General features: G+C 46.0%; 1 long non-coding RNA gene across 3 annotated transcripts in view; it reads left to right on the forward strand.

Annotated features, from left to right (window-relative positions):
- Positions 1-25,028, forward strand: part of LOC123775978 (uncharacterized) — a 59,476-nt gene that overhangs the window by 31,207 nt on the left and 3,241 nt on the right. Inside the window, exon 4 of one of the 3 annotated variants that reach the window (XR_006775225.2) lies at positions 14-25,028. The exons of the other annotated variants lie outside the window; for them this stretch is intronic. This is a non-coding gene — a long non-coding RNA (uncharacterized LOC123775978). The remainder of the gene's footprint in view (positions 1-13) is intronic. 3 annotated transcript variants of the gene reach the window in all.

Genomic DNA, 25,028 nt, shown 5'->3' on the forward strand with positions numbered 1-25,028 from the left:
TTGTCATCTAAAGACCACCTTGTTGGCGGACGGTGAACTTTTCCTTCATGCCAGGCCTGCTGCACTGTCTAATGTCACAAGTGTCTGCTCACATTAGCTCCCGGAGACTGGAGAAGATTCCGCATGGGGCCTTTCCAGCAAGTTGATTTGACAGAATGAGTCCCCATGCTAGCTCATGGCACTTATCAGTTAGTTGGCCTTCCTTGGGGAGGAGAATTTAGAGTGCACCATATTCAGTTTCCAAATCAACGGCTGTCCCCTCAGGAAGCTGTGTGTTGCATTATTAAAAGAGACGCCTTTGACCACAGCACCATACTTAAACATTCATCCACATTAAAAAAAACAAGGTAGAGTGGGGGGACAGCAAAACAATGCCCCACCCCCTTCCCTGTGTTAACTCTTTCTCCCCAGTTTCCGGTCTCCCTCACTGAACAGTCCTGTAACCTTTATTAGTGGACATGAACGCTTATTATTATTTTTTTTTTTTTTAAGATTTTATTTATTTATTCAACAGAGACAGAGACAGCCAGCAAGAGAGGGAACACAAGCAGGGGGAGTGGGAGAGGAAGAAGCAGGCTCATAGTGGAAGAGCCTGATGTGGGGCTCGATCCCACAACGCTGGGATTATGCCCTGAGCCGAAGGCAGATGCTTTAACCGCTGTGCCACCCAGGCGCCCCATGAACGCTTATTATTTTTTTGTGAGCCTCGCCTTTATTTTAAAAGGGGTGTTTTGACATTTCTTGGAATGGCTGTGGAACCTTCCCCTAAACTGTAAGACCTTGGGGCTGAGATACCTCTATTCCCAATCTCTGCTCTTCACTGAGCTCCCATGGCAAAGTCAAAATCTAGCCACCGGAAACAGCAATGACTTTGGTTTATCTGTTACCTACCTCTCCCAGGAGTTCAAATGAAATGCAAGAATTAGTTCTGAGTTGAAAATGAACAGATCTGAAGCTCACACTTTAATTATTGTAACTTCACATATTTCTAATTTAAAAAATAAAAAATAAAGTTTATATCCAGTTTACCTTTATCTTCCCAGAGGAGGAATTGACAAGATTGGTGGAGAAAAGGAGGGATCCTTTTTAAAGCTTCATGTTGATGTAAATATGAAAATGGATTAAACTCTGCTTCCAATTTCCAAACATGTGTACTTCAATGAATATTAAATGGCAGGCCCCTATCACCATCATGACTTATTTACTCACCAGAGTTTTTATCGAAAAGGGACTGGGACTGCCTGTGGAGCGTGAAAGTCTCCTGTAATTGAGTTTAGAGTGGTAAATCCACTAAACAGGCCACGGCCCCAGAGACACCCCGAAACCCACCTGTCAGCTGGTGTTAGATCACAGCGCAAACAAGGCATGGCTGCCCGCTCCCGCTAAACACTGCTGTGGCCCAAAACAAAAAAAAAGGAGAGAGAGAGAGAGAGAGAGAGAAGTTACTCCCCAGGGGATGAGGAAGGGCTGGGGGCAAACTGTGGGGGTTGGGAGGGCAGGCGAGAAACTCTCATCTAACAGCTGCCCAATGTCAGCCGGAATCATGATCTGAAACTCAGCTCAGGAGGGGAACTGGCTAGGGCCTCGTTCAGTAAGGTGTCATTTCTTTATCCTAACATCCATTAGGTAGGAGCGTAATCGAGTGGACAAGAAGCTTTTTCATCATGGTTGAGCCATGGACATCAGAGCTCAGAGTTTCAGTGAGAATAAAGATATAACAGGCTTAAGACTGTTGCAGAAAGGTCCACATCTGGAATGGAGGGAAGTGTCCAGCTAAGACGCGCTGAACCAGCCAGGGATGGCAATAGGAACACTGCAGGCCAGAGAACCGTCATTCATCTGATAACCATTGATTAATTGTTTACTAGTTCTGGTTGCTCGATGTGTAAAGATAAATAAGACATAGTCCTTGCCAGGAAGGAAAACGTAAAATGCGCTTGGGAAGCCACACGGACAGCTCAGCTATTGCAATACAGTGCGTCAGGAGCTCTGGGAGTATGAGTATGTGCCTAAAATAGTAAGTTAGGGACAGGCCTACCAAGGGAGAAAGAGAAATCAAATGATCAAGGGCTTTATCAGCCTGGCTAATCAGTCTGAAGTTTATCCTGAAAGCCGTGGGGAACAATGGAAGGATTTTAAGCAGAGGAGTGATGGTCGGGGTTGTGTTTTACAAAGACGAGTTTACCTATCATGCATAGCGTGAATTAGAAGGGGCAAGGCTGGAAACCAGAAGGCCAAGTGGGAGGCACTTACTGGAGGCTTTGAGAGAGGGAGTGATGGCCCAAACCAAGGAAGTCACAGTGGAGATTGAGAAGAGAGGACAGAATGAGAAATATTATAGAAAAGAATCAGCAGGGCTTGGAAAGCAATTGAAAGTGGGAAAAAGAAGGGGCAGGGGTCCCTGGGTGGCTCAGTCGGTTAAGCCTCTGCCTTTGGCTCAGGTCATGATCCCAGAGTCCAGGGATAGAGTCCTGTGTTAGGCTCCCTGCTCGGGGCAGGGGGGGGGGGTCTGCTTCGCCCTCTCTCTCTACCTGTCTCCCCACTCACGCTCTCTATGTCTCTCCCTCTCAAATAAATAAATAAAATCTTTTTAAAAAATAAAAAGAAAGTGGGAAAAGAGGGAGGAATTCAGAATGGCTCTAAGGCTTCAGGCTTGGATGTAGGGTTGCTGGAATTAGCAGATAAAAATATATGCAATATTTGGGACATACTGATACTAAAAAATGATTCCTTTTCTATCTGAAATTCAATATTAACATTTAATTCAATATCCAGCAAACTGACTTGGGCAGCTGGGTAAGTGGTAGGGCATTTGTCAAGCTGGGAATTGGAGGAGGCACATTTGAAAGGAGAGACAAAGAACATAATGAGCTTCCACTTATTTATATTGAGTTTGAGGTATCTAAGAGAGATAACTGGGTTCCAATTATCCCCCAATACCTTTCTGCTCTTCAGCAAGGATAGTGGTAGCTGGCACATGGCCCCTCAGCTGAAGATTTTACTTCCCAGCTTGCCTTCCAGAAAGTAGCCATATGACCAGATTCCGGCCTGTGGGATGTGAGAAGTGATGTGTGTCTTGGTCCTAGAAGGACTGTGCACAGAGACTTAAGTTGGTTAAGTGCCCGACTCTTGGTTTTGGCTCAGGTTATGATCTCAGGGTCGTGAGATGGAGCCCCGCTTTGGCTCCTCGCTCAGCAGGGAGTCTGCTTCTGTCCCTCTCTCCCCCCTTCTCCCTCTGCCCCTCCCCTGTCTTATGCATGTGCACGCTCTCTCTCTGATAAATAAATAAATTTTTTAAAAAAAAGAAGGATTGGGCATGTACCTCTCCTGCCTCTTTTCTCCTTTCCATTGGCCGAAAGATCACCAGCACTGAGGGAGCCAACTTGGGCTCAGAGATGAAAATGTTGAAGGTGGCAATGTCCCGTCACTCGCCTTGGGCCGTCTCCGTCTGAATTGTTCCAGGAGGGAGAAATAAGCTTAGCCTGTACCTTAACTACAATCTGACATCCAAAGGGAAATGTTCAGTAGCAGTTGAACGTAGAGGTCTGTAGCCGAGGAAAGAGGCAAGAGCTAGAGACCCGAAAATTGGGAGTGGTTAGTAGACACGCGCTGAAAGGCTTTAGGTTAGATGAAGTCTCTTGGAGGGAATGTGTGGAAAGTCAAGTGCTGTCTTTAATCTATGGATGCTTTTCTTTTTTTTTTTCTTTTTTCTTTTTTTTTTTTTTTTCTTGAGACACAACTTTAAACTTACCCTCAGGTTAATCGAGATGTTCCCGTGGTAGTAGGACGGATGTTTGAGAGTTTGGTTTTCATTTGCCAAGCCTTCTGCCTCTGTATGGCCACGTGTTAATGTTCAGTGCTACTGAATTCATTTGTTTGTCTTTGGATTTCTATTTCAGCAGTGACTGGGAAGCAGGTGTGTTCTGGTGCCCTGGGGGCATTTGGGCATTTGTGCAGAGGGCTGGCTATGCAGGGGTCTGCGCAGGGGTCAGTTTACACGTGTGTAGTCTGTGTGTGCCTTCCTCCGTGTGTCGGCACACATGTGCCTCTGCTGCTCTGTGTCCTGACTTGTCATTCTGTGCCCTGAGGATGTCTTTGCGCGTGTGTCTATGACAGATGCTCTTTGTTTCGACTTAGTTAGTAACCAGTTCCCACTATTGCCAGGAAGTAGCCTTTCAGATTCTTCTCACAAAGAAGTCCATTTTGTCCCAATTCTGTCCATGTTGTCGACTGTAGAGTAGCTTTTAAAAGATCATTTCAATTGTCTTTTTTAAAAATAGACTTAATTTTTTATTTTTTAAGTTATTTTATTTTTTTAAAGATCTTATTTATTCATTTGAGAGAAAGTGAGGGGAAGAGAGAGAACACAAACCAGGGCAGGGGAGGGTGGCAGAGAGAGAGGGAGAAGCAGACTCCTTGCTGAGCAGGGAGCCCCACGCAGGGCGGGATCACAACCCAAGCTGAAGGCAGACACTTAACCAACTGAGCCACCCAGGCGCCCCTAGACTTTATTTTTTAGATCAGTCTTCAGGTTTGCAACAAAATGGGTAGGAAGATACAGAGATTTCCCATATACGTCCTGCTTTCACAGGTGCATAGCCTCCCCACCAGAGTGGTACATTTGTTACAACTGATGAATGTACACTGATACATCATTATCACTCAAAGCCCATAGTTTACATTAGGATTCATTCTTGGTTTTATACATTCTGTGGGTTTGGGCAAATATATAATGACATGTACCCATCATGATAGTATCATACAGAGTAACTGTACCATTTTGCATTTGGTGTTGTCAGTGTCTGGATTTTGGCCATTCTAATAGGTATATGGTGCTATCTATCTCATTGCTGTTTTCAGTTATCTTTTCAAATCCAAAATGCCTGAAGGAACAGTCTCCCAAACTTGCCATGGGCATTCCTTGCCTCTTCCATCAGAGTCTACCTGTTCCCCCCAGACCCCAGACTGAGGCCAAATTTTACATAATCTGATATGAACTGAGATCTGCATGGGAGTCAGGGGTACCACAGACTCTGTGTGTGTGTGTGTGTGTGTGTGTGTGTGTGTGTGTGTGTGTGTGTTTATGGTAATTTCTAAACACACTCAAAATTTGAATAAAAGGCCCTCCCAGTATCCATCACCCAGCTTCAATAATTATCAACATTTTGCCAACCTTATTTCGTCTGTCTTTCCCCTTTTTTCCTGCTACTGTATTTTAATCAAATATTAGATAGTTCGTCATTTCACCTGAAACATTTCAGTTTGTATCTCTAATTTTTTTTGAAGATTTTATTTATTTATTGGAGAGAGAGTAAGCCAAAGAGAGAGAGAGCACAAGCTGGAGGAGAGGCAGAGGGAGAGGGAGAAGCAGGCTCCCCGCTGAGCAGGGAGCCCGATGTGGGGCTCAATCCCAGGACCCTGAGATCACGACCGGAGCCGAAAGCAGACACTTAACCGTCTGAGCCACTCAGGCACCCCTGTATCTCTAATTGATGACTTTTTCACACCCTGCAATGTCATTATTTACCTAATAAAATTAACAACAATTCCTCAAAATCATCTAAACCCAATTCATATTCAAATTTCTTAATTATCTCGGACACCTTTTTTACACTTGGCTTTTTCAAAATCTACATGTGGCATATGGTTGTGTCTCTTGGTCTCTTTTATTCTGAGGCAGTCCACCCTGGCCGCTGATTTGTGGAGGAACCGGGTCGTTTGTTCTGTATAATGTCTGTGTTCTATATTTGTCTGATTGTTTTCTTGTGGGGTCAGATAACATGTTCCTCTATCCTCCATATTCCCTGTAAACTGGTAGTTATATTTAGGGCCTCGATTAGATTCAAGATCAATTTTTTTAGGTACCCATACTTCATAGGGTGCTGCTGTTACTGTGAGGCATTTAATATCTGGATGTTTCATTCTTAATGCTGCTAACATCGATCAGTCAGTTTAGGTAGTGTCAGCCCACAGAGTTCCCCCATTAACCTTTCACCTGATGATTTTAGCATTCATTGATGATTGCTACCTAGGTCCATTATTTCATTTGAAATATTAGTAATTTTTGAAAACTTTTTTATTCCTTCTGTAATTACGAGCTGGGACTCTCCCGGCTCCAGAATGCTGCTAATCAAGGGAATAATGGAGTTGCTAGGCACTCAGGGCCAAGTGAGGGCCCTGTTTTCCTGACCTTGTTCCATATTAAAAAAGATGTAGTTCACTTTCCTCACCACCTGATGGTCGGGCTTAGATTCCAGGCTTGGTCCAACTGAAGTGACCGTTTGTACTCGGATAATGTTGAAGTTAGCAAGGGTCCTAGGAGAGGGGTCTACCTTTTCTTCAGCAAAAAACAACTCTAAGTGTTGCAGGAGGGGGCCTTTCCTAAGACACAAGGAGCTCAGGGCCGCTCAGGAAGTTTGCCGGTTTGGGGAAGACTTTCTTTAGCCTCTCCTACTTTAGTCAGGCTGTCTGGGACTCTGACTTTCCTGCTTTTCAGGGAAGCAGCAACCATTCAACCAATGATCGCAAGGACCTCATAGCTGAGTCTCTGAGGCTTTAGCTTTCTGGCACACCTCTCTGTGTCCTCAGATGGACTCCAGGCCCTTTGCCACCCCTGGCTTTGGCACCGAGCTCCAAACTTTCTTTGAGAAACAAGAACAGAGCTGACATCCTGCCTAGTGTTCCTCCATTAGCCCTTTTCTGGATCTGAAGTCTTCTGACTTCAGCCCCATGACAAACAAGACCCAATCTCTGGGTTCAGTCCCCAGTTCGGGAGGACCAGCACTTGAGGGAAGACGCTCTGTCAGGCTGTATGGATGACTCCCTCTCAGCACTGACTAAATCAAAGAAACCATTCTTCCTTTCTTACAAAAAGATGGGCCTGCATGGAAAAAGCCACACCAGCACTCATTTCGGGGGGAGGGGGGTGTATTTTAAATTTTCTATAAAAGTATGCTTTAGTTGGATTCCATGGTACACATTATTGGCTTTAAAATCATTAGATTTTAATCTGAAGACATTCATGGAAAATCTATACATTCTTCAGAGTAATCACTTGCCTTTAGATATTTACAAACCACAGAGGAAAATCTGTTATTTCTTTGTATTCCCATCAGTAACCGTTTGGCTTAGAAGGACTTTTAGCTGTTTCTAAAAAATCAAATACACCCTGAAAGCAAAGTGCTGTGCCTTCCTTCATGGAGAGGGGCGGAAGGATGTGCCCCGAGCTGAGCGCGGCCAACAGGGCAAAGGGAACTTGCTTCCCCTGTGCCTCTCAGACTTGGACACTAGATGGCAGGCTTACCTTCCAGATAGAGGTGTCTGGTACCTTGTAGATCGAAGTGTCTGGCCTCTGCTTCCAGCTGCCACACATTCTCCAGCAGATCCCAGGGCTATCTGGTAGGTTCCCCAGGGAGGGTATGACTCAGCTTTGGTGAGGAGCAAGGGGAGGTGGGGTCTGGTTTGGGAACGCCTGCCTCGACTGCAGCTATAGTAGGCTCAGGTCAGGTTTGGATCCCAAACCTCCTGGCCTGTGGCTTCGGCGATGCCACTGCAATGCCAGCCACTCCCCCCTCCCACCAGGGCTGTCCTAGGTGCGGGGCTTAGAAGTGTCTCCAGCTTCCCTTGGGCTGGCTCAAAGTGCAAGTTCTTTCAGATCTCCCAAACCCAGGGAGGTGATGCTTTTTGCAAGCTTCTGAGTGTGGGAACTGCTGAGCTCCAGCAAGGGAATACGTGAGCCTGTGCTGACCCTGGGCTGAGGTCTGTGGTTTCATTATTATTCAAGCCTCATAGTATTCTTGACACTTCTCTTGGCTGCTCCTGCCTTCCTCCCATCCTGTTCAGGGTTTAGATATCAATATGCATAAGTCCTCTGGGGGGGGGGGTCAAGAAGTTTCCTGGGTTTACTTCTGGATTCCTGGTGTCTGGCACGTGGTGAAGGCTCAGTGGATGCTTGCTAAATGAAAGGATTGATTGAATGAATGAATGTCAAGACTGAAAAATCATTTTGTTTAACCTCCTAATTCTAGAAAGGGTCCCAAATGGATGGGAATGTGTGTTTTCTGGGATGCCTGCCTTCACCTTTACTCCTTCTTCCTCACCCCAGGTGAGATTCCACCCCAAGATCTCAATTTGGGTTATGCCTGAACCTTTCTTACATCTAGCTGAAACCTCCCATGTTACAATTTGAGACAATTCTTTTTGCTATGACCTTAGCACAAGTCGATGATGGGATTGGGAGAAAATATTGTTAGGGGATGAGTTGTGTCCCCCAAAACCATCCATTGAAGGTCTACCCCCAGTACCTCAGAACGTGGCTTCTTTTGGAGATAGGACCTTTAAAGAGGGAATCAAGGTTGTTGGGGTGAGCCCTAATCCAATCTGACTGCTGTCCTTCTTATTGGAAGGGGAGATTTGGACACACAGGGAGACACCAGGGCTGTGTGCACAGAGGGATGACCAGGTGATGAAGGGCAGCAAAGAGGCCACCTGCGAGCCAAGGAGAGAGACACCTCAGAGGAAACCAAGTCTGCTGGCACCTTGATATTGGACTTTCTGGAACTGTGAGCAAATTTCTGTTATTTAAGCCAACCACTCAGTGGTATTTTGTAATGGCAGCCCTAGCAAATGAAGACAAATAGACTAGGCTAGGCTAGGGTTAAAATATAACAAACATGATATGATATGTAATGTTTTTCCCCTTTTGTCAGCATATCCAGTGTCTAAAGAACCATTGTCTAATTGATGTGATGGCAGCTGACGTTTCCACTCCACCTCTGGCCCCTGGCCCTTTCTGGGTATGCAGGAGGGGGAAAGAAAGAAAGGTCTCCTAAGTAAGGAGAGATGCTGATAGCTTTAGCCATGGTGTGGGCTGCCCTCCCAGGTCCTCTTTATTTTTTTATTTTTAAACTTTTTTAAAGATTGATTTATTTATTTGACAGAGAGAGAGGGGGAGCGCACAGCAGGGGGAGAAGGGGAGCGACAGAGAGAGGGAGAGGGAGAGGGAGAAGCAGGCTCCTCGCTGAGAAGGGAGCCCAATGTGGGGCTCGATCCCAGGACCCTGGGACTATGACCCGAGCCAAAGGCAGACACTCAACTGACTGAGCCACCCAGGTGTCCTGGTCCTCTTTACTTTTATTTTAAGATTTATTTATTTATTTTAGTGGGGAAGGGGCAGGGGGAGAGGGAGAGAATCTCAGGCAGACTTCCTGCTGAGCATGGAGCCCAACACAGGGCTTGATCTCTCGACCCTGAGATCACAACCTGAGCCAAAACCAAGAGTCGACGCTTCACTGACTGCGCCACCCAGGCGCCCCTCCCCAGGCCCATTTTAGAAAAGGCCATCATCCACTGTGATGAAGAACAGAGTGGTAGAGCCCTCGGGAGAGTGGGTTCCTGGGCACCACAATAGCTGAGCTCCCCAAAGAGGTCAGCACAGCCTCAGCGGCCCTAAGGTTGACACATTAAGACAAATCAAATCTGTCAGAGAGAGAAAACAGCAGAAGAGGCTGCTTGTCAGCGATTAGATTAGACCGGAGAAGATTGAGTAAAGGCTCCCAACCTGGGGATCGAGGACATGGAAGGGAAGGAGGCAGGGCAGGGGCTGGCTCCAGAAGTGTCAAAGAGAAGCTGAAACACTGAAGCAAGAATTGGCTCAGCAGACACAGGCCACCTCAGGGTCAGAGACCACTGAAGGGGGAGCTGTGAAAAAGAAGGCAGCACCTCTCTCCTTCCTGAGCCACACTGACATGGTGGGATTTGGTCTTGGGAGGACTGACTATAGGTCATTCTCTCTGTAAAGTGGAAATTCTGGGTCACATTACGGGTGGGGGTGGGGGTGGGGGAGCCGGGATGGATGGAGGAAGCTAAAACTGAGACTTAGCTCTCCTGGGCATGCGGCCACAGGGGACTGGCACAGTGAGTCCATGCCTTCACTGCACTGCTGGAGACCTTCTCTCTCCTCCTGTAAATGCCAGTGTGAATAGACCTCACTGGGGAGAAGAGAGACACCCCAATAGGAGTACACGTAGCAGGGAGACCATCACCCATAGAGAGTGGCTCCCGCCTTGGCGCAGACATACAAGAAGGGAAGTGGGGAAAGGGGCTTTTTCCTCTGCCCTGATTTCCAACTTAGTCTGGCTCAGATGAGGGAGCTGAGAATAAACCTTGGTCTCTTGGTCCTGGACTCAGGATTAGCCCCCTCTTCCCTCCACCTACCCCCTTTTCTCACCACATTTGTCACTCCAAGGAGAGGTGGAGGAGAATCTGGTCCTGCAGTTCCAACCATGTGTCTGTGGGCAGCAGAGCTGGCTGGTTGCACTTCAATATTGGGTAACGCTTGGGCCCCGAAGAAGGAAGAACAAACCACGAAAACTTTAGATATCACCACTTAACACACCATTTCCCTGATGAAGTACCCAAGACCCAAAATGGGAGAAAGGACCTGTCAAAGGTCACACAGGACTGATCAGATCTTCTAGTAGGTATTGCCCAATGTAGAAATGTGGGGCACTTCAAAACACATACCATAGAGTAATAGCTCAAATGCAGGCTTATTATTATTATTATTATTATTATTATTATTATTATTATTATTGCCTATGTAACAATCTAGTCTATTTCAAAAAATTTTTTAAAGATTTTATTTATTTGAGAGAGAGAGTGAGGGAGAGAGAGAGAAAGAGCAGGAGCAGGGGGAAGGGCAGAGGCAGAGGGAGAAGCAGGCTCTCTGCCGAGCAGGGAGCCCAACATGGGGCTCCATCCCTGGACTCCAGGATCATGACCTGAGCTGAAGGCAGACACTTAACCGGACTGAGCCACCCAGGTGGCCCTAGTCTATCTTTAAAAAGCCAATTCTTAAAGCACTTTAAATATCCCCCTAACTACTTTATGTCAAATAAAATTCTAATATGCACATGAAAATAAAATAGAGACTGCTCCTGTTTAACCGTGTCTAGGTGGACGGTCACTTCTAGGCCCTGCATTTTGTAAAGTACATCAATGTGGAGCAACAAGCTAACTATGGTGGGAAACTTCTGGAAACCAGACCATACAGGGGAAGAGCTAGGGAAATTCAGCTTGCAGAAGAAAATAAGAGAACCATGACAATGAGCTTCAGAAGGTGAAGGCTGAAGGTAGGAGAGGCATGAGTTATGTATGTATTGTTCCTCAGGGCAAAACTAGGACCTAAACCTGCTAGAAGTCAGATTCAGATCAAAGGAAGAAAGAACTTTCCAGATTAGAATGGGATTTTCCTTCCTCTTCAGTCTTTGGAGAGGGTTGTCTTTGCTTGGGCTTCTGAAACAAAATAACGTAGACTGGATGGCCTAAACAACACGCATTTCTCACAGTCCTGGAGACTGGAAGTCCAAGGTCAGGATGCCAGCATGGTCGGATTCATGGTAAGGGCCTGCTTCCTGGTTTATAGATGGCCACCTTCTCCTGTATCTTCACATGGCAGGGAGAGAGAGATGGATCTCGAGTCTCTTACTTCTCTTATAAGGACATTAATTCCATCATGATGTCCTGTCCTCGTAACCTAATTCACCATAACTACCTCCCAAATGCCTCATCTCCAAATACCATCACATTGGGGATTAGGGTTTCAACGTGTGAATTTGGGAAAGACACACCTATAATTAGGGTTTGGGGTAAGATATAACTGATTAACAAGAGAACGGCCGTTACCTTGTAGATGTTTCCCTCTGACAGACCCAGAACCTCCTGAGGGCCCTCAAGGAACTGAGTGCTCTCTACGCTGAAGCCAGCATTCGGCAGAGGGCAGAAGTGTAGGGAAAACCCAAGGAGCCTGTGGAGGAGGACAAGAGAAGTGAGAGAAGAGGCTCCTGAATGGTGCTTCGTAAGCAGTGGGAGCTAGTGGTTCAGCCCTAGCTGGGGGTGTGCAGGACATGGGTTCTCTGGCGTCCATGAGATTATGGTTCTTCCTGTATAGAGACCTAGGAGCCATTTTTCTGAGCACATAGAAGTAGAGCAAACTTACAGTTGTATTGTGGGGTTTGTGTGTGTGTGTGTGTGTGTGTGTCTGTGTGTGCGTGTGCACATGTATCATGGTTGCGGACCTAGCAGTCAATATGACTTGTGGGATCTTTTTGAAAGTATGGTGGCAGTGGCACATTTAGTGCCCTCAGCCCTCTGCACTGGAATGGAGCAGAGAGGGACTCTATGTCCATAAAGGCAGGACCACTGTTGAAGAAACTCCCAGCTCTTTGTACTCTGCCATTCTCTTCTTCTACCCATGTAAGCTCCCTGAAGCAGGACCATAGCTGTGTAGGTTGTGCACTGCCCAACTCCAGGAGGCACCATTCCCAACCTGTGCGATTCTAACTGGCAGCTCTGTGTGAAATCAGAGACCACGGGGAACCCAGGAGCCAACCCAAAAAGACTCATTGCCTTGGGACACCCAGCTGGCTCAGTTGGTGGAGCATGTGACTCTTGATCTTGGGTTGTGAGTTTGAGCCCCACATTGAGTGTGGAGATTACTTCAAGATAAAATCTTTAGGGACGACTGGGTAGCGCAGTCGTTAGGCATCTGCCTTCGGCTCAGGGCGTGATCCCGGTGTTCTGGGATCGAATCCCACATCGGGCTCCTCCTCTGGGAGCCTGCTTCTTCCTCTCCCACTCCCCCTGCTTGTGTTCCCTCTCTCGCTGGCTGTCTATCTCTGTCAAATAAATAAATAAATAATCTTTAAAAAAAAAAAAAAAGATAAAATCTTTAACCATTGAGGCTTACATGGGTCCCAACCTATCGGTGGTTTGGGGTTGCCGCCTGCCTCAAAAAGCAAAGCAGAGGATTTGTCTTCTGGGAAGACAAAGTTGTCTTCTCCTCTGAAAAAGTCTTCTTCTGGTTGGCTTTGGCATCTTCCGGGAAGATGGAGGCAGGGATTGAGGCCTCACGAGTTTGGGTTTTCAGCTGAGGTAGAGAGAGGAGCCAGTGCTTATAACCAGAAAGTCTAGAGTCCGGTGTAGTTACTTCTAAGACTCATTACTGTTAACCCAGCCTGGGCTTCATGACAGTCACAGGAATGGATCCCTTAACAATAAAATAATAATAATACAGTTAAAAATAAAATAAAATCTTTAAAAAAAAATGCCCACTCATTGCCTTGAGAGGGGCAATTGACCTTTTCACAAACATTGGTATGAAATTGACAGGATTCCAGTCACACAGCCAGTGAAAGATGAGTGGCCCTCCCAGTTATTTCCCTACTGGAGATGACCTTCAGGAAAATTACAAAATGAGTGGTTCTGAAGTTCTCATACTACGTTGGATATTTTTATTTTATTTTTTCCTTTACATTGCTCAAAAGCAACTTAACCAGTATAACACGCTGATGGAAAATGTTGCATATTAAATCCCAAAGTATAAGTTATAGGCTTAATTTTAGCCTAATGTCATTTGAAATGGGAAACCATAGTTGCAAATAGCCCTGAATATGATTAAACCCCAATGGGGTTGGGAATAATGGAGACATGACAGACCTCCTCACAATAGCTCGCTCTGCACAATAGGCTAAATGAAATTATGTACCTGACACACGGTGTATTTTCTGAGAACTGAAAATGCACTTAACATCTCTGCAGTTGATATGCCAGATTTTTTTTCCTATGGAGAAGAACATTAAATTTTTAAATTATTTTTATATCTTTTTAAGTTGCTAGGAAAAACTGTGATTTGCCGGTACGACTTACTGGAAAATCCATGACTCTCCCGAAAGAGGTCCCCCTGCCTCCACTGGTGACATTGAGAAATTTGGAAAGAATGACAAATTGGCCACGATGTTAGGAAGGAGACAGGTGGATGTGGCCAGAGTCACAGGACTGGGCTTTAAATAAGAAAGAGTTCCCAGTTTTCAGAGAACCTTGGGGTGGGGATTCCTTCAGTCACGGAGAGCTCGACGCAGCACTTTGTTCTGGCACAGCCTCGGAACATTGCCTGTCTCTGGGTAAGAAGAACAGAAGGAAGTAGAAGGTGTGGGCAAATGTGTCTTGAAGACACTATTTTTCCCATAGAAAAATTCGTTTTTCATCCCACTACTGCACCTCATTGACTGACTTCCCTTTCTGACAAAACTTCTCAAAAATTCACTCTTCCCTCTTGAAACCTCTCAGGTTCGGGCTTTGATGTCTACGACTTCACACAGCCGCATTTGCCAAGGTCACAAAGGGCCTCCACACAGGAAATGTCATGGTCAGGTTTTGTAGTCCTCTCACTAGGCCTCTCAGCTGCGTATCGGACATGATGGCTCATGCTCTACTCCTTGAAATACTTTCTCCCGGGATCCCACCCGCCCCTAGTTTTCTTCTGTCTTACTACCTGTCCTCAGTCTCAACGTCTCTGTATGGATGTGTAAGAGGCCCCTTAAGGATGTCCGGAACTAGACTCTTCATATCCACCATCCAAGTTTGTTCTTTCTGCTTATCAGTTAATGCGTAGGCCAAAAATCTCGTAATCAACTTTAACTTTTCTTTTTTGTTAACCCCCCCACAACCCGTCCTTGGGCAATACCTTTCAGATCAGCCTTCAAAATATAACAGAATCTAACCTTTGCTCACCATCTCCACTATTATTTTTCTGGTTCAAAGCATCCACCCTCCCCACCCCATGACCACAAGAACCCCCAAACTGCATTCTGCTCCCTCCCCGCCTCACAGACTAGTCTCAACACCCCAGCCCCAGAGAGCTAGTGAGCTTGTTCACGTGTAAGTCAGATCACCCGATCCAGACTTGCATTCTTTCTCTAATATCCTCTGCCCTCCTCCTTCCAAGAAGGTCCTGGTCACATCTAGGTGGGGGACAAGGAAAGGATTGGTGGAATTAGGACTCGAGTCAAGCTTGAATAACAAATAGCATTCGAACGGGTAAAGGGGGGACAGTGCACTCTGGGGGATGCCACAAGCGGGGTCCCCAAAGCTGCAAGGGTCACATATATTCAGGGATCGGAGAAGGGCCCAGTGGGGTGGCCATCCAACATTCATTCTGGGGAGTGCCCGGAAAGATAGGTGGAGGGCCTCGAATGTCACGCTCAGGAGTTTGGCCTTTATCCTGCGTTTTCCAGGAGGCTTGGGCGTAAGGGGAGTGGTAGCAACCATGAAATTCACTTAGCATCGTTATCTCAGCTGCCTGCCAAGTAGTCTATTTAGTCCAATTCACAGGCAGAGCTTTGTTGAGCATTGAGAAGTCACTTGCTCCGTGTGAATCCAATCACCACGGCAGGCACACCTCAGAGAGGGAACACACAGCCGCCTCTGAAAAGCCTGCCCCACACTCTGGCACCTCAATTCATGAATATACTTTTCCAACGTCTGACGCTGCTGCTTAGCAAAGATATTATGGGACAAATCCTTGATTTGACCTTTTGTATCTCTATCCATCCCACTGTGCTAAAAGCAATTATGTGCATCTTGTGTGTGGCTGTTGGAATGGGGAGTCACTTAGCGACGGGTCCCTTTCACACTCCAACTGTCCTCTCGCTCATTCCTTACCCCCCTCGCCATGGCCTGCACAGCAGGCCTCCTCCACTGCTTGGCAGGGTCGAAAATGGCATTAAGGGGAGGCGAGCAGGATGTAAACAGGTGGAAACGGTTTCTGTCATGGCCATTAGCATTCCCCTTGGCCAGGCACAGCAATAGATGGAAAATGGGGCTACCGGGGGACAGGGAGGAGAAAGCTGGCTGGGGAGCAGGAGGCAGAAGAAGGCTGAACTCCTTGTCAAAGGCACAGCCAACACTCTAGAAAAACTTCCTAAACACAAAGCAATCCTCGCGTCAGGGTGAATGGTAATGGTCTCTGCCTAGGGATGATCTGTCAACTCACTTCTTTGCCTGTAGTAGATTTATGTATGCTCGAGTCTGGGTGATTAAATATGTGTGCAAGGATCGACGTCTGCATGTGTCGGAATGCACAGTTGTGTCTGTGTGTATGTGCATGTGGTTGTGTGCGTTCCAGTGCCCGAATGAATGCCTGCGTGTTTTCTACGTGTGTAGACTAATAGGTGTGGATGTCTAGGAGAACACATGTTGGTACCTGTCTATGTGTGTCTAGAGATGTGTATATGGAATGTGTGTGTATGCAGGGCTGCGGGCGTGTCATTTCTGGACGTGGTACATCCCTCTGTCTGTGTATGCATGTGTGGCAGTGCTTGTTGGCATGCATGAAAAAGGGCTGAGTGGGGAAGAGCTCCCCTCTCCTTCTCTCTGATGGAGCAGCTCAGCATGACCATGGAGGCCATTCTAATCCTGGCCAGAGAGGGGAGCCTTCAGGTTACTAAATTGCCCAAGGGTTTGGTCCTTCGGGAACTTACACCCTTGACTCAGCTTTCCACGTCCGCCAAACTCCAGTCCTAAATGTAGTGGAAAGAAAGACCCCAGAGCTAGGTAGGATGTCCAGGAAGACAACCCAGGGAGTCAGTTAAAATGCTGGAGGTAAGACCCCCCGAGGAATTGGGAGAAGATCCAGGATCTTTTCTGAGCTTTTGTATATAAATAATTTACAGTGGAAAAGTGAGCTGGCCTCTTGGGCAGGAGGTAAATGCAGACAATGAAATAATGGACAGTAAAGTGATCTGCTCCCAGCCCAGGCTCACCCCTGACTGAGTTAAGAAAAGACTGGGGGAGAGGAAGTAAAACTAGCAGGTATAGGAGGGTTTTCAGAGCTGACCTGGGCCATCTCTGCCGTCTGCAAGATTGCTCACCTCCCAGTCCCACGTACATTCACCTGATGGTGCCTCCATTGACTCGGGAAACTATGGCAGAAAGGCAAGAATTAGCATAGAATTTGGATAACTACATGTTATCCAAAAAACCTCCCAAGCACGGCAGATTTTACTTCCGTTGGCAGGTTCCTACCACTCCAACTTGCAGTGCGCAGCATGTGACCTGACATGATGCTTGTCACCCATTCCAGATCATTTGAGGCCTTTCAGATTATTTGCAAGGTAGGGAGGGGTTGATGAAACCTCAGGGTTAGGCTCTCTGCTTTTAAAATCATCCAAGAGACTCACTCAGACCTTTTATGATTACTCATTGATTGCTCATTGTATGTAAACTAAGAATAGAGATAGAAAACAAAATAAAAATTATCCATGAGGACACGACCTGCAATAAGCAATATTTAACATTCCGATGGATACCTGGCTTTCTCTTCCTGTGTATATAGCTATTCGTATATATATATATGTGTGTGTGTGTGTGTGTGTGTGTGTATGTTTTATAACTTATGTTATCACTTATTAATATGTCTTAAATATCTTTCCATGTCAATAAAAATTTATACCATTTTAATTTTTTTCCAAATTTTTATTTTAATTCCAGCTAGTTAATATACAGTGCAATGTTAGTTTCAGGAGTAGAATTTAGTGGTTCAACACTTCCATTCAATGCTCAGTGCTCATCACAAGTGCCCTCCTAAATCCCACATCGAAGCCATTTCAGGGACTGAGAACCTCTCAAGGCCAGGGGCTGGATTCTCCTTACCCCCATGTGCCCAATACCTGACCCCGTGTCAGACACACAGCACAGAAGACGCTAAGTACTACGTAGGAGAACACAACGTGAGAGCCACTGCCAGCCAGCCTTAGTCCCGCTGGATCGCCACTCCCGTCATCTGCACTGATGACCAGTGCCCTCCACTCCAGTCGAGAATCTCAGCCAAGCCTGTGGGCTCTGAAGCCAGAGCGTGTGGGTTCAGATCCCTCCTCCTCCACTTACGAGTGCAATCCTGGGTTAGTCACCTAACACATCTGTACCTCAGTGTCCTCATTTGTGAAATGAGAGTAAGCATGGGGCCTATCTCATCACAGGACATGGGGAAGATTAGTTGGTTCGTATTTGTACAGCACCAAAAACAGGAGTGAGCACTTTGTAGCCTCTCAAAAACGGCCAGCTGTGACTATTACCATGATTATTACCTCAAATGGAGAGAAGAGATTCAGGCAATCTTGGAAGGCCTGGCTTCTTGTAATTATATCTCTTTTGACTCTTCAAAAGAGCTCTGCTCTTTTGAGTTCCTCTCTTCCTCTCCCCAGAGACCTGGAGCATGTGTCTCTGAAAGCTATTAAGCATAGCATGACCTGTGCTGCCGCCATTACTCAAAGCAGAGCGCCTGGCCCCCATTACTCTCCTGCATCAGACAGAGTTCCTGGCTTCTCTTAAGGACTTGTCTGAGGGATTCACAGACAGTCTTTGTTTTCCCATCTTTGTACAATTGGGAATCTGACCATTGGCTCCAAGATCACCTTTATAATTTTCCCAAGAACCCTGAAATCCCTATTCATGCTAATACAGTGTTGGTGGCCTATGGTGATGTCTAGAGCTTCTGAGGTGGGCACACAGACTTCCGGGGACATGGGCACATTGTCTCCCATCAGAAGAAAATGACATGTGCTCTGAGTTGTACATCTAGGCTTGGGAATGATCTGTACAGAAGTATTCATGTTCTGAGTCCTTTGTGGTCCATAGTATGCTTTTTGGCAGGGGCTTCTCTGGAGTTAGGGAAACTACAGTGAGCTGCAGCCGATCAGGTCCTTGAAAACATGTGAAGGAGGTGAAGTCTGTCCCTGGTACTCCCATCTGCCCATTCAGGCCCTGCTTATCGATTCATTCAGTGCATGTTTCTTAAGTAACTACAAGGTGCCAGGCATGTCTGGTGCTGGGAGAGTGAAAAGTCCAACCTGAAACCTGAGCCACACAGTTTGCGGTCGACCAGGTATATGGACAATAAGCGATCACGTATTGAATCTTGCCTAACTCCTCTTTAAGCATCAATGCGCATGTTGCTGCCTGCTTCTGAAATTCCGGGAGTATGTGCTTTGGCTTTTCCTAAGAATCACGTAAACCTGGTTTTGCTCCATAAGGTCGCAGAAACCATAATCTCGTGCACAGTGTCAAGAGAGAAGCCAATGAGCATGTTGTATCAGTTAAAACAGATTTAAGTGAGGTGACGTGTGAAAGAGCCCAGCCCAAAGTGGACATTAAAGAAATACTTGCTCAAATCAATCAATCAATCAATATTTGCTGGACTTGCGGCTACCATTTCAACTAACCCTCCTCAGATGCTCACCCTTCCTGAATGCCAGGCCCAATATGCAGTGAGTGATGCAAAGCAGTACAGGACCGAGGAACACACGGTCCAGCTCAGGAGTTCAGGCATCTCCACTGTGGTTGCTCATGGCTGTAAATGCACGTGGGCACACGGTAATATTGAAGCTTAACAAATGGATGGCTGAGACAAGTAGAACTTTAGGACCTTTCTTCTGGAGACGTTCCTGGAGGAGGCAGGACTTGAGTAGAGCCAGAAGGCGAGTATTTACCTAGGAAGAGAAGGCAGGAATCAGATGAGAGGGAGGGACATGTTTTGCTAAGAGTTGAGAGGACTGGGGGAGAATGGAGGTGGGGATGGGACTAGCGTCAACAAAGGCATGCACAGAAAAGACCATCCCGCCAACAATGGCTAGGTGCTGCAGTCAGCTGGCCCGGGGGGATTGAACCCTGGCGTCTTCTCTTACAAGCTGGGTGAACCAGCTTATATAAGTTACTTACCTACTCTGAGTCTCCGTTTTCCTCGTCTTTAAACTCAGACTAGTGAGAACCCAGCTAACATGAGGAGCAACGTGGCGTAGACCGTTGAGGTTAAGAGCAAGAGTTTAGGGGTCAGACAGAACTGGTTTCACGTCACACTTAGCAAGCTACTGCTGGATTTGGGTAAATTAACTAACCTCTCCAAGGTCAGTAATGGAGATTGTTGTGGTAGTACGGTGTCATAGATCTGTCCAGACGCACAAATGACATAACACAGGTGAAGGACACAATGCTTGGTGCTTCAAGCATAATTGGGTGCTAATTACTAGGTAATAAGGTGAAAGGAGTACATCTGCAGAAGGAGATAAATGTGAAATCAGTGCAAGGCAACTTCACCAATCGCTCTCCAGGATGGAGAGTGTAAGCCTAGAGATTTCTTTCCCTCCCGTTTACCAGTGGCCAGAGGCAAACCACACGATCTACCTGGAACTGAAGCAACGTGGGAGCTTCTGCCAAGTGCCCTTAGAGCCTGCCAAAACCAAACGTTTCCATGACTGCCAGAACAACAAGGCCTCCAGATTGACATCTGAGTGCTACTACCATCTGTGTTTCAAAGGACAGGAGGAAAATGCTCTAATTAATCAGCCGGAAAGGGGCTGAATGGGAATGCATACGCATGGGTGTGGCAGGCAGTGTTGAGTAAAAGGAGTAGAGAAAGAACAGGTCGCATCAGGATTCATTAAGCTTTACTGACCTGGATGGTGGTGAGAAGTCAATATTGGCTTCTAGTGGAAAGTTTCACTGGGGATCAAAATCCAAAGTGCAAAAGAGGTGTTTGATGTTTTCCATCAAGGACAGCTCATTGGTGGGTAGGCTTGGCTATAATTTTCTTTCGCTTCTTGAGGCAAAGATTATAACAAGTAAATTTGAAAGGAGAAATATATTTCCACCTCCCACCTCCAGTGGTAGGAAAGGAGGGGTTACATCAGGACTGACTAGGTTAGAGGGGGCCTGTCGCACAGGAAATGGAACACACACCCCAGACTCTGCCTCCTTCCACCCTGCTCAGCTCTGAAGTGTCCCCATTCCGGTGGCCTTTATGTCCCTCACTGCCACTACCTCCTACCTGAGAAGAATCTCTTTGGACATATTTGTTTAGGTTTGTTCGTTTTTACCCTAAAATGTTGAGTGCCTTCCAGTGAGCTCATGTTACATCCAGTGTTCACACTCTGCTGGGGAAGGCAGACACATGCAGGTAACACATACCAGTGATCATTGTTGTAGTGGGGGAATGAGCACGGTGCCATTGTTGCTTGGAGGCGAGGCCATATGAACATTGCAAAGTGCAGTCTGACACCCACTGCCTCTCTCTGTCCTGCGTCCATTGCTGGAGGACAGAGCAAGGGTCAACATGGAGAGCATACCCCCTCCAGATGGGCCTGGGGGTACTGGTACCCCCATGCTCAGCGACAAAGCCTGGGTTGAATGGTTCAATCAGTAATCCAGAAATCATGGCTGCATGCCTGCTGTGGGCACACCTGCATGCTAGATTTTTTCTAGGGACCAGGGTGGATAAAGAAGGCATGTGGGGGCTGCCCTCAAGGAGTTCATAGCCTCAGTAGAGAGGTAAAAACTAAGCTAGCAAGCAGATGTGGTGGGAAGGGGTTTTTGTTTCTGTTCTTTCTTTTTCTTGGAATTGGTTGCCTACTAGGGTGGGATGCAGAGGGAGACAGACTCTTCTAGCATGACTTGGTACAGATGTACAGGCTGTGCACTGTACAATTTGAGGGGGAGCCATTCACATAAACAGTGAGTGATGCAACTGGAAGAGTCCTGGGTGGTGTAGAAGGTCAAATAATTTTAGAGATCTCATGCCTGGGAGGCAGCCCACTGTGAAGTTCTCCTTCCCTAATCCCATTCTCCACTTGCCTGGATCTAGTGCCCTCTAGAGCAGTGTTATTCAATAGAACTTTGTGTGGTGATGGTGACACTCTTTATCTGTGCTGGCCCATGCGGAAGTTCCTAACCACATGTGCCAGTTAGACACTTGAAATGTTGCCAGTGTCACCGAGGAACCGAATTTTAAATGTTATTTAATTTTAATTAATAATTTAAGTAGCTACCTGTGGCTAGTCGCTACTATTGGAAAGCACAGCTCTGGAGTGAAGGATAGATAGCCTAACAAGAAGTAAGACCCCCAGGATGAGAGCAAAAGGATATAAAGTGACTAAGGGGCTATTGAAGAGGAAGAAGACATAGATAATTTAAGGGTGAAGACGTTTCTTTGCCAACCGTGAGGGAGCAGACATTTTTTTAAGATTTTATTTATTTATTTATTTATTTATTTATTTGACAGAGAGAGAGTGAGAGAGGGAGCACAAGCAGGGGGAGTGGGAGAGAAAGAAGCAGGCTTCCCATTGAGCAGGGAGCCCAATGTGGGGCTCGATCCCAGGACCCTGGGATCATGACCTGAGCCGAAGGCAGACGCTTCACGACTGAGCCACCCAGTTGCCCCAGGGAGCAGACATTTAAACAGGGCCAAGAGCACTGATGCAAAAAAATAAATGGACAGTCACATAGTATATGACTTTATTTATATGAAATATCCAGAATGGGGAAACCCATAAAGTCAAAAAGCTGATTAGTGGCGAAATGAGGGAATGGGGAGTGACCGCTTAATGGGTCCAGAGTTTCCCTTGGGGCAATGAAATGTTTGGAACCAGACAGAGGTGGGTGTTGTATGACACTGTGAATATATGAGATGCCACTGAATTGTACACTTTGAAGCTGGTTAATTTTATGTTGTGGAAATTTTACTTTAGTTGAAAGGACCCAACTCGCCTGCAGTGGAAGGGGAGCTGGTACTACTGACAAAAACATGACCACTTCCATGTCCCTAACTCTCCTTATGATCTCTAAAGAGGTGGAATATATGATATACACCCCAAATAAAGCACTTTTATACATTCTTCAGGATTCTGTGTGAATGTGTGTGTCACAGCTAACATGTAAGAAGACCACTTGGAGTTTGGCTGTCCCATCTGGAACAGAGACTTATGCTTCTGTGATCAAGGAGTATAGTTAGGAATGACCAGGGACTAGACCATGGGGGTCCGGGGTGGGGGGTTGATATCAAGATAGCTTGGAAGGGTAAACCTCAGTCATTCATTCGCTCTGATTGGGTCATTTGAGTTGTATTAGGCATTATAGATTTGAGAGCTTGAAAGGACCCAAAGTGGTCATTAGGCCATCCTTCTTCCCTGGGGCACTTACCACCCTCCAAGTGAAGGCTACCAGATGGCCCAGCCTGGCAATTATAGCAGCAGTAGTTACAGCAGTGGCTCCCACTTATTGAGGGCTTACTCTGCGTACACAGCACTCTGCTAAGCATATCACATGTATTATTCTGTTTAATTCTCTCCACAACCCTGTGAAGTATGCGTCAGTTCTATTTCAGAGATGAGAAAGCAGGTCCACAGCACTCATTCAAACCAGAAAGCAATGAGAGGCAGGATTCACACCTACAAATATCTGACCACAAAGCTTATTCTCGCAACTGCTACTCTGCATTGCTTCTGATGTTCTGTATTTCTTTCACTGTGTTTCCGGGGTAAAAGTAGCATTTTTATGAAAAAAATCTCATCACCATGCCTTAGCCATGTGTTACGCATTTCCTCTGCCATAACTTTGTTTACGTCTCCTCTTCATCTCTGATTCTATTCACCCTTCGAAGCCCACCTCAGGCCCACAGTCTCCAGGAAGACTTCCCTTGTCCTTTTAGATCGGAATGGTCTCTCCCACCTCTGGATTCCTATAGCACTTTTTAAATTTTTTTTTGATTAACTATTTTTTTTTAGGTGTTAAAAATTTTAGCGTATAGTTCAATTAATTTTTTTATGTATATTACCTGTATACCCATCAGATCAAGAGATCAAACATTTCTAGCACTTGGAAGATTCCCTTGTGCTCCTTCCCAGTCCATAGACGCCATTAGCCTTCTGTTACCATCTACAAATTTCACCTGTTCTTAAAATGTTTATGAACAGGTCACGTAGTATGTAGTTTTGTATCTGGCTTCTTCATCCTGTGATATTTGTCTGTGATATTCATCACACTGTTGTTTAGTGACATTTTTTGCTTTTTTATTGCTATGTGGTATTCCTTTGTACAAATATACCATAATCCATTCTTCTGCAGATGGACATCAGGCCTGTGATGCTTAGTTTTTTGTGTCAACTAGGCTATAGTACCCAGTTGACCAACCACTAACCTAGGTGTTACGGTGAAGGTATTTTGTAGATGTGATAGCATCTACAACCAGCTGAATTGAAGTAAAGGAGATTACCTTTGATAATGGGGGTGGGGCCTTCCGATTAGTTGAAGGCCTTAAGAACAAAAACCGAAGTTTCCCAGAGAAGAAATTTTGCTTTAAGACAGCAGCATTGGGCGAATGGGTGGCTCAGTCGGTTGAGTGTCTGCCTTCAGCTCAGGTCATGATCCCAGGGTCCTGGGATCGAGCCCCACATTGGTTTCCCTGCTTAGTGGGGAGCCTGCTTCTCCCTCTCCCTCTGCCCCTCCCCCTGCTTGTGCTCACTCTCTCTCTCAAAAATAAATAAATAAATCTTAAAAAAAAAAAGAAAAAGACGGCAGCATTTACTCCTGCCTGAGTTTCTAGCCTGCTGAGCTGCCATAGAGATTTCAGAGATGCTAGCCTCCACAATTGCATGAGCTAATCTCTTAAATTTCTTTTCTTTTTTTAAAAAGATTTTATTTATTTATTTGACAGAGAGCAAGAGAGCACAAGCAGGGGGAGCGGCAGAGGGAGGGGGAGAAGCACACTCTTCGCTTAGCAGCGAGCCCAATGCAGGGCTTGATCCCAGTGGGACCATGACCTGAGCTGAAGGCAGACGCTTAACCAACTGAGCCACCCAGGCGCCCCTTCAATTTCTTAATATATGTATGTATAGATCCTAGTCGTTCTGTTTCTCTGGAGAATTTGGATATGGGATTTCCAGATTTGGGCTACAATGAATGAAGTTCCTATGTACCTTCTTGTATGTCTTTGGTGGATATAGACACTGGTTTCTCTTGGGTCTCTCCTGGAAGATGAATGCCGAGTCATGGAACACCTACTTTCTGAGTCACACACATGACAGCTTTATTGACTGCCTGGACTAATCAGTTACACTTAAGGTGACTTGGTTAGGGCTAAAAGTGACTGTTGAATTTGTTTTCTCCACGTCCTTCACTTTCCATGGGAGAAACATGAGCCCTAGAGATATCTGCACAAAGTGATAGAATGAGTTAAGTAGTTAGTTAGTGCTAATAGAATATTTGGAACTACAAGGAACATAAAACTTAATTCGAATTGGACAGTAAGGAAATGTATTATGTCATACAAGAAAAAGTTCGCTGGTGCGGGAGCTTCAGGGCTGCTTAATTCAGCAGCTCAATAACATCATCAAAGATTCAGATTCTTTCCACTGTTCTGTCAT

Source organism: Ursus americanus, chromosome 7, assembly GCF_024610735.1.
Source record: "Ursus americanus isolate L20-20 chromosome 7, mUrsAme1.1.p, whole genome shotgun sequence".
Classification (NCBI taxonomy): Eukaryota; Metazoa; Chordata; class Mammalia; order Carnivora; family Ursidae; genus Ursus; species Ursus americanus.